General features: G+C 39.6%; 1 long non-coding RNA gene across 1 annotated transcript; it reads left to right on the forward strand.

Moving 5' to 3' along the window:
• The first annotated feature begins 242 nt into the window (after positions 1-242).
• Positions 243-932, forward strand: LOC143783307 (uncharacterized). Its single transcript, XR_013217128.1, has 2 exons — positions 243-412; positions 724-932. It is a non-coding gene; the product is annotated as an uncharacterized LOC143783307 (long non-coding RNA).
• Positions 933-11,677: the final 10,745 nt, after the last annotated feature.

Below are 11,677 nucleotides of genomic sequence, written 5' to 3' on the forward strand. Positions count from 1 at the left end.
CAAGTCAGCTGCAATTATGCTAAACACATAAAAGGCCATGAAAATGTTTAAAACAAACAAAAAACCCTCTCCTGTCACTTGTCCCTCAGGTCCTCCACCCCCTTTTTCTTACTTCCCCCCAAAGTACAGATCATTTTCCGCCTGCTTTACTCTGGGCATGACTGAGCCTCTGACGTCCCTGCACACGTTATCATGGTCCACATGATGTCACAATGTGTGTCTCCCAAGGCACTGACTAGGCCTCGGGTGATGCACATTGTGACATGACGATGTGTGCCACAATAATGTGGTGCTCACGGACATCAGAGGCTTAGTCATGCCAAAAAAGGCAGTCCAGAGTAAAGCTGTCCCAAGAAGATGTGTCAGATAAGTATAAGGCGAAAACTAGATTTGGAGGACACGACATGGTGAGGTGAGCATTTTTTCATAAGCTACATTGATTATGCTCTGTGGTCTGCCGAATCCACTAACATCGACGGGTTGGGCCGACAGTCTAATGTCGCCGGCTGACTGATTGTCTGGAGAGATGTCAATCCCACATGACTGATTTCAGTTTGCCAATCACATTGTTCTCTTGGAGATAAACTGCCAGCTGGTGGCTTTATCATAGAGAACACAGGAGCTCTTGGCCATCTTGTGTATGGGAGAGTTGGCGGAGATGCTTTGGCTGATAGGCATCTAATGATGTTTTATTAAGATGTTTTCTTCCCACTTCATGTACAGGTCACGGCTCAGAATTGGAACCTAGAGCTCACTCTTTATCAAACCTTCCCCCATGGTGACCGCACTAATAGAATTGGATCATTCACAGGAAACAATTCTCTACTGATTGTTCTGCTACCAGGAAATTAAAGGCACTTGCACACACAGTATCCATGCGTCATCAAACCACAGCTTCACTGTTATGCTATTAAATCCAACCAGCAGTTGAACGATCTCAGAATGTTCTGTACTTAACTTTTTCCTGTGATGAAGAAATCCCATGCACTTTTAAAATGCTATGATACACATATGCTATTAAACAAAAATGACACTGCTTTCTGAGAAAAGCTAATTTAAGATAATTAGACCAACAGCTAAAGCCTCCTGTACTGGCCTGTTTTATACTCATAGCTTGTATGTGAGTTAAATCTTCACTGTGGGAAACAACCATGGATTGTGCATGCACACCCAAAATTCATCATAATTTATAACTAAAAAGTGTTGTGCATTATGACAAGTTTACATCAGCCCCTGCTTGGTGGTGGCGTGTGATAGACGAAATAAGTGCCACATTTTTTAACCCCTTAGAAGCAATGACCTTACATGTATGGTGCTCTTCGTGAGTGGATGACTTTGAGAATGCTCGGGACCTGGGCCCGCATCTTTCCCGGCAGATGTTTATCAAACGACATCTACTTCTGACAGCCAGCCATGAGTAGAGTGGAGATCCTCCTGTGGTTGCTTCAACAATGCATCTAACACCCCGTGACATGCTGATTGGATCCTATGACAGCTGGGGACCTGCTGAAGACCCTTGTGCCTATCATGACAGTGCTCTTATGAATGCTAACCTCTGGCTGGCGTTCATAGGAACCCATGACTTGTGCTATATAGAGCAATCTTGTGGTATTGCCGTATATAATATGCGGTAAGCGATCAGACAATAGCAGATTACAGTCCTCTAATGACCAAATGTTAGAGTAAAGAAAAAAGACAACTAAAAAAATGTAAAAAATTAATCTCCCCTCTTTTTCCCCCGTTTAAAGATAAAGATGTTACTTTAAAAAAATACACATTTGATATTAATGCATCCATAAAAGTACAATCTATCAAAATATTTAATGTAGCCAAACGGTAGAAGCTATATTTAGAAAAATAATCAATATACTCTAACTAAGGTTTTTTTTGATCGCCAAAAAATGCAATAAAAAGCTATCAAAAAATTTGAACCTACCCCAAAATGGTATCAATAAAAGCAACAGGTTAGCCTTTAAAAACAATCCTTCTGTATTTTGTGGGACGTGTTGTACTTTTGAATTACACCATTTATTATATAATCTAGTGTACTGGAAAAAAAAATCCCCAAGATGCAATTCTGACATTGTTTTTTTGGGCAGTGTGGTAAAAATAACCTGGCAATAAGATTTTCCTGGTCAGCACAATTGTGGCAATATAAATGTATTATAGTGGTGAAAAAAAATCACATTAGTTAAAAAAAAAAAAAATGTATTTTATGCATTTTCCAATACCCATTTTGTTTTTGTTTTTTGGTTTGTGCAGCTTTGTAAGGTCTCAGTTTTTCTCAGAAGTTGTTGAGTAATTTCTCATTTTTATAGCAAAATTTGCAACAAAAAAAATTTTTTTAGGGACCACAGCACTTTGAATGGCCTATATGACCGAAAATACCAAAAAGTGACACCATTCTAAAAACTGCACCCCTCAAAGTGCTCAAAACCACATTCTTTATCAACCCTTTAGGAGCTACACAGGAATTGCAACTAAAATGAAAATTTTTAATTTTTCCTACAAATATGTCCATTTAGCCGCAAAGTTTGCATTTTTTACAAGGGTAACGGTAGAAAATGAATCCTACAACTTGTTGTGAAATTTCTCCTGAGTACGCCAATACCCCATATGTGGAGGAAAACTACTGTTTGGGTACATTGCAGGGTGCGCCATTTGACTTTCAGAGCGCAATGTTTGCAGAGCCCCTGATGTGCCTAAACCTTAGAAACGCCCAACAAGTGACCCCATTTTGGAAACTGGACCTATTAAAGAACTTATTTACAGGTGTGTGGTGAGCACTTGAACCCACAGGTGCTTCACAGAATTTTATAAAGTTAAAGCCTTGAAAACAGAAAAAAAAATATTTTTTTTCCTGCAAAAATGTTGCTCCCTAAATTTTTGTCTAAGCAAGGTAAACAGGACGGATCAATTTTTTCGCCGGATCCAACTAGCTGATCCGGCTAATTTGATCCTAAAAAAATCGGAGCATGCTCCGTTAAAAAAAAAAAAACAGAATTCGTCTCCGGATTCCATCATTTGATCCGGTGCCCATAGGCTTCCATTATAGCAAACAACGGACGGCGACAGATCCGTCGCTGTCCGTTTTTTCAATGGACACAAAAAACTTTACTATATCCGTTCCGTTGTCTCCGGAAGCCGGACAAACAATTTTTAATGGATCCGGCGAACGACGGATGAAACATGAGCCAACCGTCGCAATCGGTCACTAATACAAGTCTATGAGAAAAAAACGGATCCGGTAGCATCAGTCGCCAGATCAGTTTTTTCAAAATTCGACGGATTGCTGATGGCAAAAAACTGATGTGTGAAAGGGGCCTTAGACACACTGTGAGACTCTCTTGGAGAACAATTTATTGTAGAAAAGTTTTTGGACTCCATATGCAGAGCTCTTAAGTGACAGAAGAGCAGAATCCCCCATCAAGTTATCCCATTTTGGAAATTACACTTCTCTGGGAATTTATCTACAACTGTAGTGACAATTTTGACTCCATAGGTGTTTGCCAGAAACAATCAGCAGTGAATGTACATTGTTTCAAGCCTGTGCTTCTGGAGACATGAGCTCTGTTAATTATTTGGGTTTTCATCACTACAGAGATGCAAAATGTGGATGCTAAATATGGTTCAGGTATAATGTTGGTCTTAAAAGGGATAATATATAAAAAGGGAGGAGGGTATGGGAAGTCGCCTCACTGCATTCCAGGCACCTTGTGGAAGACAAAATTATACGCATGGAGTTGCTTACCATAAGACTAGTTGAAATGCGTCAGTTTGTGCCCTCTAGGTTTTATTGCTGGTGTACCCAACATGCCATTTTTTAAAGGATATCCAATAAATGTGAAGTTTTATTTTCTATAATGAACGCTGGAGACCAATTTTTCCACATTTCTGACTTTAAAAGGGATCATAGGTCAGACGTCGTCCACAGTGCCTCCATTTGCCTCAAATCACCAGGGATTCAGTCTGAATCTATTTCACAGATTTACATGGAAATTCCGGTGTAAGTGCTCAGCGCAGAGCACAGGATAAATGTCAGCTGAGCCCTGCTGCGATCTTTAGGAGGCAGAATCACAAATCAACAATAGGTGAAAAATTGGTTTTATGTATTTTTTTCACGCAGCTCCTTGTGCAGTTTGAGTGATTAGACGGCTTTATTCTTTGGGTCGCTGCAATTACAGCGAAACCAGATTTATATACCATACCTTTTTTTGTTTGGATGCTGTCACGCACTAAGGAAGCAACAGCATCCACTCTAGGTGATGAAAAAATTCATAACAAACTTTATTCTGCCATGATGCAACGTTTCGACCAATACAGGTCTTTGTCAAGGATGTAGAAGACCTGTATTAGTCAAAATGGCAGAATAAAGTTTGTTGTGAATTTTTTGATCACCTGGAGTGGATGCTGTTCCTTTTTCGTGTTGGACCATTCTATTTCCAATTGGGTCATTGGACTGGAGCAGGCATCCTAATATTGATGTGCTGTCTGCTGCTTTCTACCTTCATTGGCTGTCACACACTAAAAGACGCTTTCTTCTGAAAAAAAAAAAAGGTTTGCATCGCTATAATTTGAGAGCTATCATTTTTTTTTTTATTTATACAGTCAGTCACGTGAAGGCGTGTTTTTTTGCAGGCTGAGTTGACATATTTATTGGTACCATTCTGGGCACAATTTTTTTTTATCACTTTCTATTCAGATTTTTGGGAAGCAGAATGAATAAAAACCAGCAATTCAGGAATTTTTTTTTTATTTTTTTTTTTTATGCCATTCACCGTGTGCTAAAAGTGATGACAGCTTTAGGGTATGTGTCCACGTTCAGGATTGCATCAGGATTTGGTCAGGATATTTCATCAGTATTTGGAAGCCAAAACCAGGAGTGGGTGATAAATGCAGAAGTGGTGCATATGTTTCTGTTATACTTTTCCTCTAATTGTTCCACTCCTGGTTTTGGCTTACAAATACTGATGAAAAATCCTGACCAAATCCTGATGCAATCCTGAACGTGGACACATACCCTTAGTCTTCGGGTCTCTTCGATTACTGCGAAGCCACATTACTTTTGCATTGCAGGGCATTAGATCAGGCATTCACACACAGTGAAGAGTCATGTTGTACCTGGGTGACCCCGCAGCGTTCTTTTGGCCCGGGGTCATCGTAGAGACCATTGGAACAATGCGATCGCAATCGTATTGTGCCAAACAGAGCAGAGAGGAAGCTGCCTCCCTCTGCAACCCGACTGATGTTGCTATTGCTATTGACAGCAGCATCAGATGGATTAAACTCTCAAGATCTTCATTAGCACCGATTGTGGGCGTCATTACAGGGTGTCAGTTCTCATATAGCGCTGACACCTGCTTTTCATTACACCAACACTTTGAATGCGCCAGTGTGATCATCACGCCATACATGTACAGCGGTTTGCAAGAACTTACCTCCCATAGCTCTGTACATGTACGGCAGATGTTGTGAATGCGTTAAATCCAACACCTGGCTTTGAGGTCATGAACAGATGGCTGGACATTCTCCTTCAGGATTTTTTAGTAGCCGAATTCATGGTTCCATTCACCACAGTAAGTCTTCCAGGTCCTGAACCAGCAAAACAGCCCCATACCATCACACTACCACCTGCATATTTTACTGCTGGTATGATGTTCCTTTTCTGAAATGCTGTTACTTTTACACCAGATGTAATGGGACATACACCTTCCAAAAAGTTCAAGTTCTGTCTCCTTAGTCCACAGAGTATTCTCCCAAAAGTCTTGAGGATCATCAAGTAGTTTTCTGGCAAAACTGAGATGAGCCTTTATGTTCTTATTGCTGATTGCTCAGCACTGCAGTGGTTTTTGTGAAGCCTGCAGTTCTTTGGATTTTGTTGTGGGGTCTTTTATGACCTCTTGGATGAATCGTTGCTGGGCTCTTGAGGTAATTTTGGTCAACTGGCCACTGCTAGGAAGGCTCAACACTGTTCTATGTTTTCGCCATTTATGGATAATAGCTCTCCCTTTGCTGGAGTTCCAAAGGTTTAGAAATGGCTTTATAACCTTTTCCAGACTGATAGATCTCAATTACTTTGTTTCTCATTTGTTCATGAATTTCTTTGGATCGCAGCATGTTGTCTAGATTTTGAGGATCTTTCGGTCTTCACTTTTTCAGTCAGGTCAAATTTAAATGATCTCTTGACTGAAAACAGGAGTGGCAGTATTCAGGCCTGGGTGTGGGTATGGAAATTGAACTCCACTTCTCAAAGATGTGATAAACTATAGTGTATCTTTTAAAAGGGGGTAATCACTTTTTCACACACAGGCCTGTAGGTTTTGATTTCTTTTTCCCTTAATAATAAAGACTTTCCTTTAGAAACTAAATTTTGTGTTTACTTTTGTTAGTTTGGTCTAATATTTAAATTTGTTTGTTGGTCTGGAACATTAAAGCATGAAAAATGTACAAAAGAGTAAAAAATCAGGTCGGGAAGGACTTCCTGAACGATTCAGTATATACACGTGCATCTCACAAAATTAGAATATCATCAAAAAGTTAACTTATTTCAATTCTTCAATACAAAAACTGAAACTTGTATATTGCATAGTCATTACAAACAGAGTGATCTACTTTAAGTGTTTATTTCTGCTAATGTTGATGATTATGGCTTACTACCAATGAAAATGCAAAATTCATTATCTCAGTAAATTAGAATAACTAACAAAAAATATCTGTAAAGGCTTCCTAAGCATTTAAAAAGGTCCCTTAGTCTGTTTCAAAAGGCTTTATGGGGAAGACTGCTGACTTGACAAATGTCCAGAAGGCAGTCATTGACACACTCCACAAGGAGGGTAAGCCACAAAAGGTCATTGCTAAAGAAGCTGGCTGTTCACAGAGTGCTGTATCCAAGCATATTAATGTAAAGTTGAGTGGAAGGAAAAAGTGTGGTAGAAAAAAGGTGCACAAGCAACCGGGATAACCAAAGCCTTGAAAGGATTGTTAAGAAAAGGCCATTCAAAATTTTGGGGAAGATTCACAAGGAGTGGACTGCTGCTGGAGTCATTGCTTCAAGAGCCACCACACACAGACGTATGCAGGACATGGGCTACAAGTGCCGCATTCCTTGTGTCAAGCCACTCATGACCAATAGACAACGCCAGAAGCTTCTTAGCTGGACCAAGGAGAAAAAGAACTGGAGTGTTGCTCAGTGGTCCAAGGTGCTATTTTCAGATGAAAGTAAATTTTACATTTAATTTGGAAATCAAGGTCCCAGAGTCTAGAGGAAGAGTGGAGAGGCACACAATCCAAGCTGCTTGAGGTCTAGTGTGAAGTTTCCACAATCAGTAATGGTTTGGGGAGCCATGTCATCTTCTGGTGTAGGTCCACTGTGTTTTATCAAGACCAAAGTCAGCACAGCCGTCTACCAGGAAATTTTAGAGCACTTCGTGCTTCCCTTTGCCGACATGCTTCTTGCAGATGGAAATTCTCCAGCAGGACTTGGCACCTGTCTACACTGCCAAAAGTACCAATACCTGGTTTAAAAACAACAGTATCACTGTGCTTGATTGGCCAGCAAACTTGCCTGACCTTAACCCCATAGAAGAATATATGGGGCATTGTCAAGAAGATGATGAGAGACCACAGACCCAACAATGCAGACGAGCTGATGCCTGCTATCAAAGCAACCTGGGCTTCCATAACACCTCAGCAGTGCCACAGGTCGATCGCCTCCATGCCACGCTGCATTGATGCAGTAATTGATGCAAAAGGAGCCCCGACCAAGTATTGAGTGCAATTACTGAACATACAATTCAGTAGGCCAACGTTTTGAATTTTAAAATCATTTTTCAAGCTGGTGTTATAAGGTATTCTAATTTACTGAGATAATGAATTTTGGGTTTTCATTGGCTGTATGCCATAAATATCAAAATTAACAGAAATAAACACTTGAAATAGATCGCTCTGTTTGTTAGGACTCTGTATAGAATGAGTTTAACTTTTTGTATTCAAGAACTGAAATAATTAAACTTTTTGATGATATTTTTATTTATTGAGATGCACTTGTATATTTGGCCAATTATTTAATGAGCTCACTTTCAATGTGATGGCTGGAATTGCTTCTCTCTGGTTAGGCATGTGATGTTAGGCAAAATTAATGAAATTGCCTTTCCACCTGCTTTTTTAGGTTTGTGTTGTTCTGTTTGTGTTGTTTTGAAAAGAACGGCTTACAGAAGTAAGTTGTGTAGAACACTGGTATACAACATATTACACTGCCTGTGTCTTCACGATTGTGAATTCATCATTGCTCCCATTAAGTTCATAGAACTCGAGGAGTGAGAGGTCTGCTGTATACATTCCATAGGATGCACTGAGACTGCTGTATATAGCACGTAGGAACAAGTACTGCTAAATATATATATATATATATATATATATATATATATATATATATATATATATATATATATATATATATATATTTACTATTTTGTTTTAAATACATTCTTATCAAGTCTAGTGGAATGTGTCTCAATCTAGAATACATGAGGTTAATAAACCACACCAATATACCGGATACTATAAAACTACAATCTTTCTCCTACTATTACTAGTTATAACTAAGAACCAAGGAGTTCAAAGGTTCAAAAGGATAATAACTCCCATGTTTTATAGACATTTTGCCTAATCTTTTTTATGGAATATCCACCGAGGAAGATGTTTTTAACATGTTTTATCCAAATATCCAAATATTTTTAAAAAGGCAAAAAGTCAAAAACACATACACCAACAATCCAAGGGTATACAGGAGGGGAAACATGGTGATAAATTACGGTTAGCAGACGCATTTTGAATGCTGCATGCGTTCTTAACTTGATATGAAATTTAAGAATGCATGTTGAATTTGAAATGCGTCTGGTAACCGTAATTAATCTCCATGTTCCCCCTCCTTTACACCCTTGGATTGTTAGTGTGTGTTTGACTTTTTGCCTATTTTTAAATATTTGGATAATAAAGAGACTTGCCTTTTAATCAAGTTCGCTGAACTGGATAATTTTTACCTTACCGGAGCGCCCTGCAGTGGTGTTGATCACGGATTCCCGAACTGATTGAAACGACTGGAGGGTGAGCTGGTTTTCTCTTTTTTTCATTGTTACTCCATAGACAGGACAAGGTAAAAGAATATTTTACGTTTTTTGAATTATGATTCTAGTTTTACCTAATCTAGGGCTACATACATGAACCTATTTGCATCTGGAGTCTGTAACACTCCTGTATTAAAAAGAACCTGTTACTACTACACCATCCAAGTAAAGCCTAGTGAACTTAGAGATTTGCAGAGCTGCTCCCATAATTCTAAACCAATAAATCACTGACGCATATATTTTATTTAGAACTCCATGGACTGAGTCTAGAAGTTCCGTTTTGTTTTCTGAATTTCTGTTTTTTAACAAAGATGTAAGTTTATACTTTTATCTTCATTTTTCATGAACTCTCTCAACTTATAAACTGTGCAGTGAAATAGTAATAAATTAATTTGACCTTAGGACTGTTTTATGGATCATTAATTTAACGATAATTCCTGAATTATCACCATAAGTGGATTAATCAGCACAATTAAACATTAATATAAAATATCAAACGTAGGCAGAAGTGTACTCATTTAACACTGCTTCAAGTGACTACTTATCTAATACAGCAAAAGGGGAAATAATGATGGGTTGCGGAAAAAAGCAGATATGTTACATATTTTTTAAACCTTTCATCATCTTAATATAATGCAGGCAATCAATAGAAAAAACATGAATCAATTATTTTATTTAGTTGATATTATAAGTGGGGAAAAAAACAACATAAGTGGAAATATTTCAGCATTAGTGGGTACAGTGGAGCTACCTACTATATAATTGTCTAAGGCTCACTTCCGTCTGTCTGTCCTTCTGTCTGTCACGGATATTCATTGGTCGCGGCCTCTGTCTGTCATGGAATCCAAGTCGCTGATTGGTCGTGGCAAAACGCCCACGACCATTGCCACGACCAATCAGCGACGGCCACAGTACGGCGGCAATATGGCCGTTCTTTCCTCCCCGCAGTCAGTGTCCGCTCCATACTCCCCTCCAGTCATCCAGTCAGCCCTCACACAGGGTTAATGCCAGCGTTACCGGAGCACGGTGTAACGCACTCTGGTTACGCAGCTATTAACCCTGTTATTGACCAACTTTTTACTATTGATGCTGCATATGCTGCATCAATAGTAAAACGATCTGATGTTACAAATAATAATAATTAAAAAAACGTTATTCTCACCCTCCGACGTCACGTCATGTCTGCCGGCAGGTTCTGGTGCTAAGGATGCTATGGGAGAAGGACCTGCCATGACGTCACGGTCATGTGACCGCGAAGTCATCACAGGGCCTGCGCGAGAAGGACCTGCCATTACGTCACGGTCATGTGACCGCGACTTCATCACATGGCCTGCGCGAGAAGGACCTGCCATGACATCACGGTCATGTGACTGTGACGTCCTCACAGGTCCTGCGCTGATAGTCATACCAACCCTGGGACCGGAAGCTGCTGCGTGCACCGTACACAGGAGCCAGGACTAAGGTGAGTATATGTTTATTTTTTATTTTATGTCACTGGCTAATATACTACATTACTGAGCAATATACTACGTGGCTGACCAATATACTACATACTACGTGGCTGTGCAATATACTATGTGGCTGGCCAATATACTACGTTGCTGGGCAATATACTACGTGGCTGGGCAAAAAACTACGTAGCTGGGCAATATACTACGTGACTGGCCAATATACTACGTCGCTGGGCAATATACTATGCTACTGGGCAATATACTACGTGGCTGGGCAATATACTACGTGACAGAGCAATATACTACGTGGCTGGCCAATATACTACGTGGCTGGGCAATATACTATGTAACTGGGCAATATACTACGTGGCTGGGCAATATACTACGTAGTTGGGCCATATACTACGTTACTGGGCAATATACTACGTGACTGGGCAATATACTACGTGGCTGGGCAATATACTACATGGTTGGGCAATATACTATGTGGCTGGGCAATATACTACGTGACTGGGCAATATACTACGTGAGTGGGCAATATACTACGTGGCTGGGCAATATACTACGTAACTGGGCAATATACTACGTCACTGGGCAATATACTACGTAACTCGGCAATATACTACGTGGCTGGGCAATATACTATGTGGCTGGGCAATATACTACGTGAACATGCATATTCTAGAATACCCGATGCGTTAGAATCGGGCCACCATCTAGTTTATTCATAAATTGATCAATACCAGCGGCCGGTAGTGAAAAAATGTTTTAGAAAAAGAAATTACACCTACTGTATGTATCCAATGACCTTTTTAAAAAATATTCAGTCCTTTCTTTAAAACCTGTTTCATTACAACCTGTGTTTAAATATTTTTTAAATCCGATTTGCGTGTGATGAATCAGCACTAAATAGTCTAACTTGGTGAAGTGAGAAAAATATAGGCATACATTAAATTTATGGGGTCAAATAACTAAAAATTGGCATGTGCATATGTATTCACCCCTTTTACTATGAAGCCTTCATAAGTCACATGCTTAGAGAAAGGAAGTCCACCTGGGTGCAATTTAAGTGTCACATGGTCTGTCAGTATATACACACCT

This window comes from Ranitomeya variabilis, chromosome 1, assembly GCF_051348905.1.
Source record: "Ranitomeya variabilis isolate aRanVar5 chromosome 1, aRanVar5.hap1, whole genome shotgun sequence".
NCBI lineage: Eukaryota > Metazoa > Chordata > Amphibia > Anura > Dendrobatidae > Ranitomeya > Ranitomeya variabilis.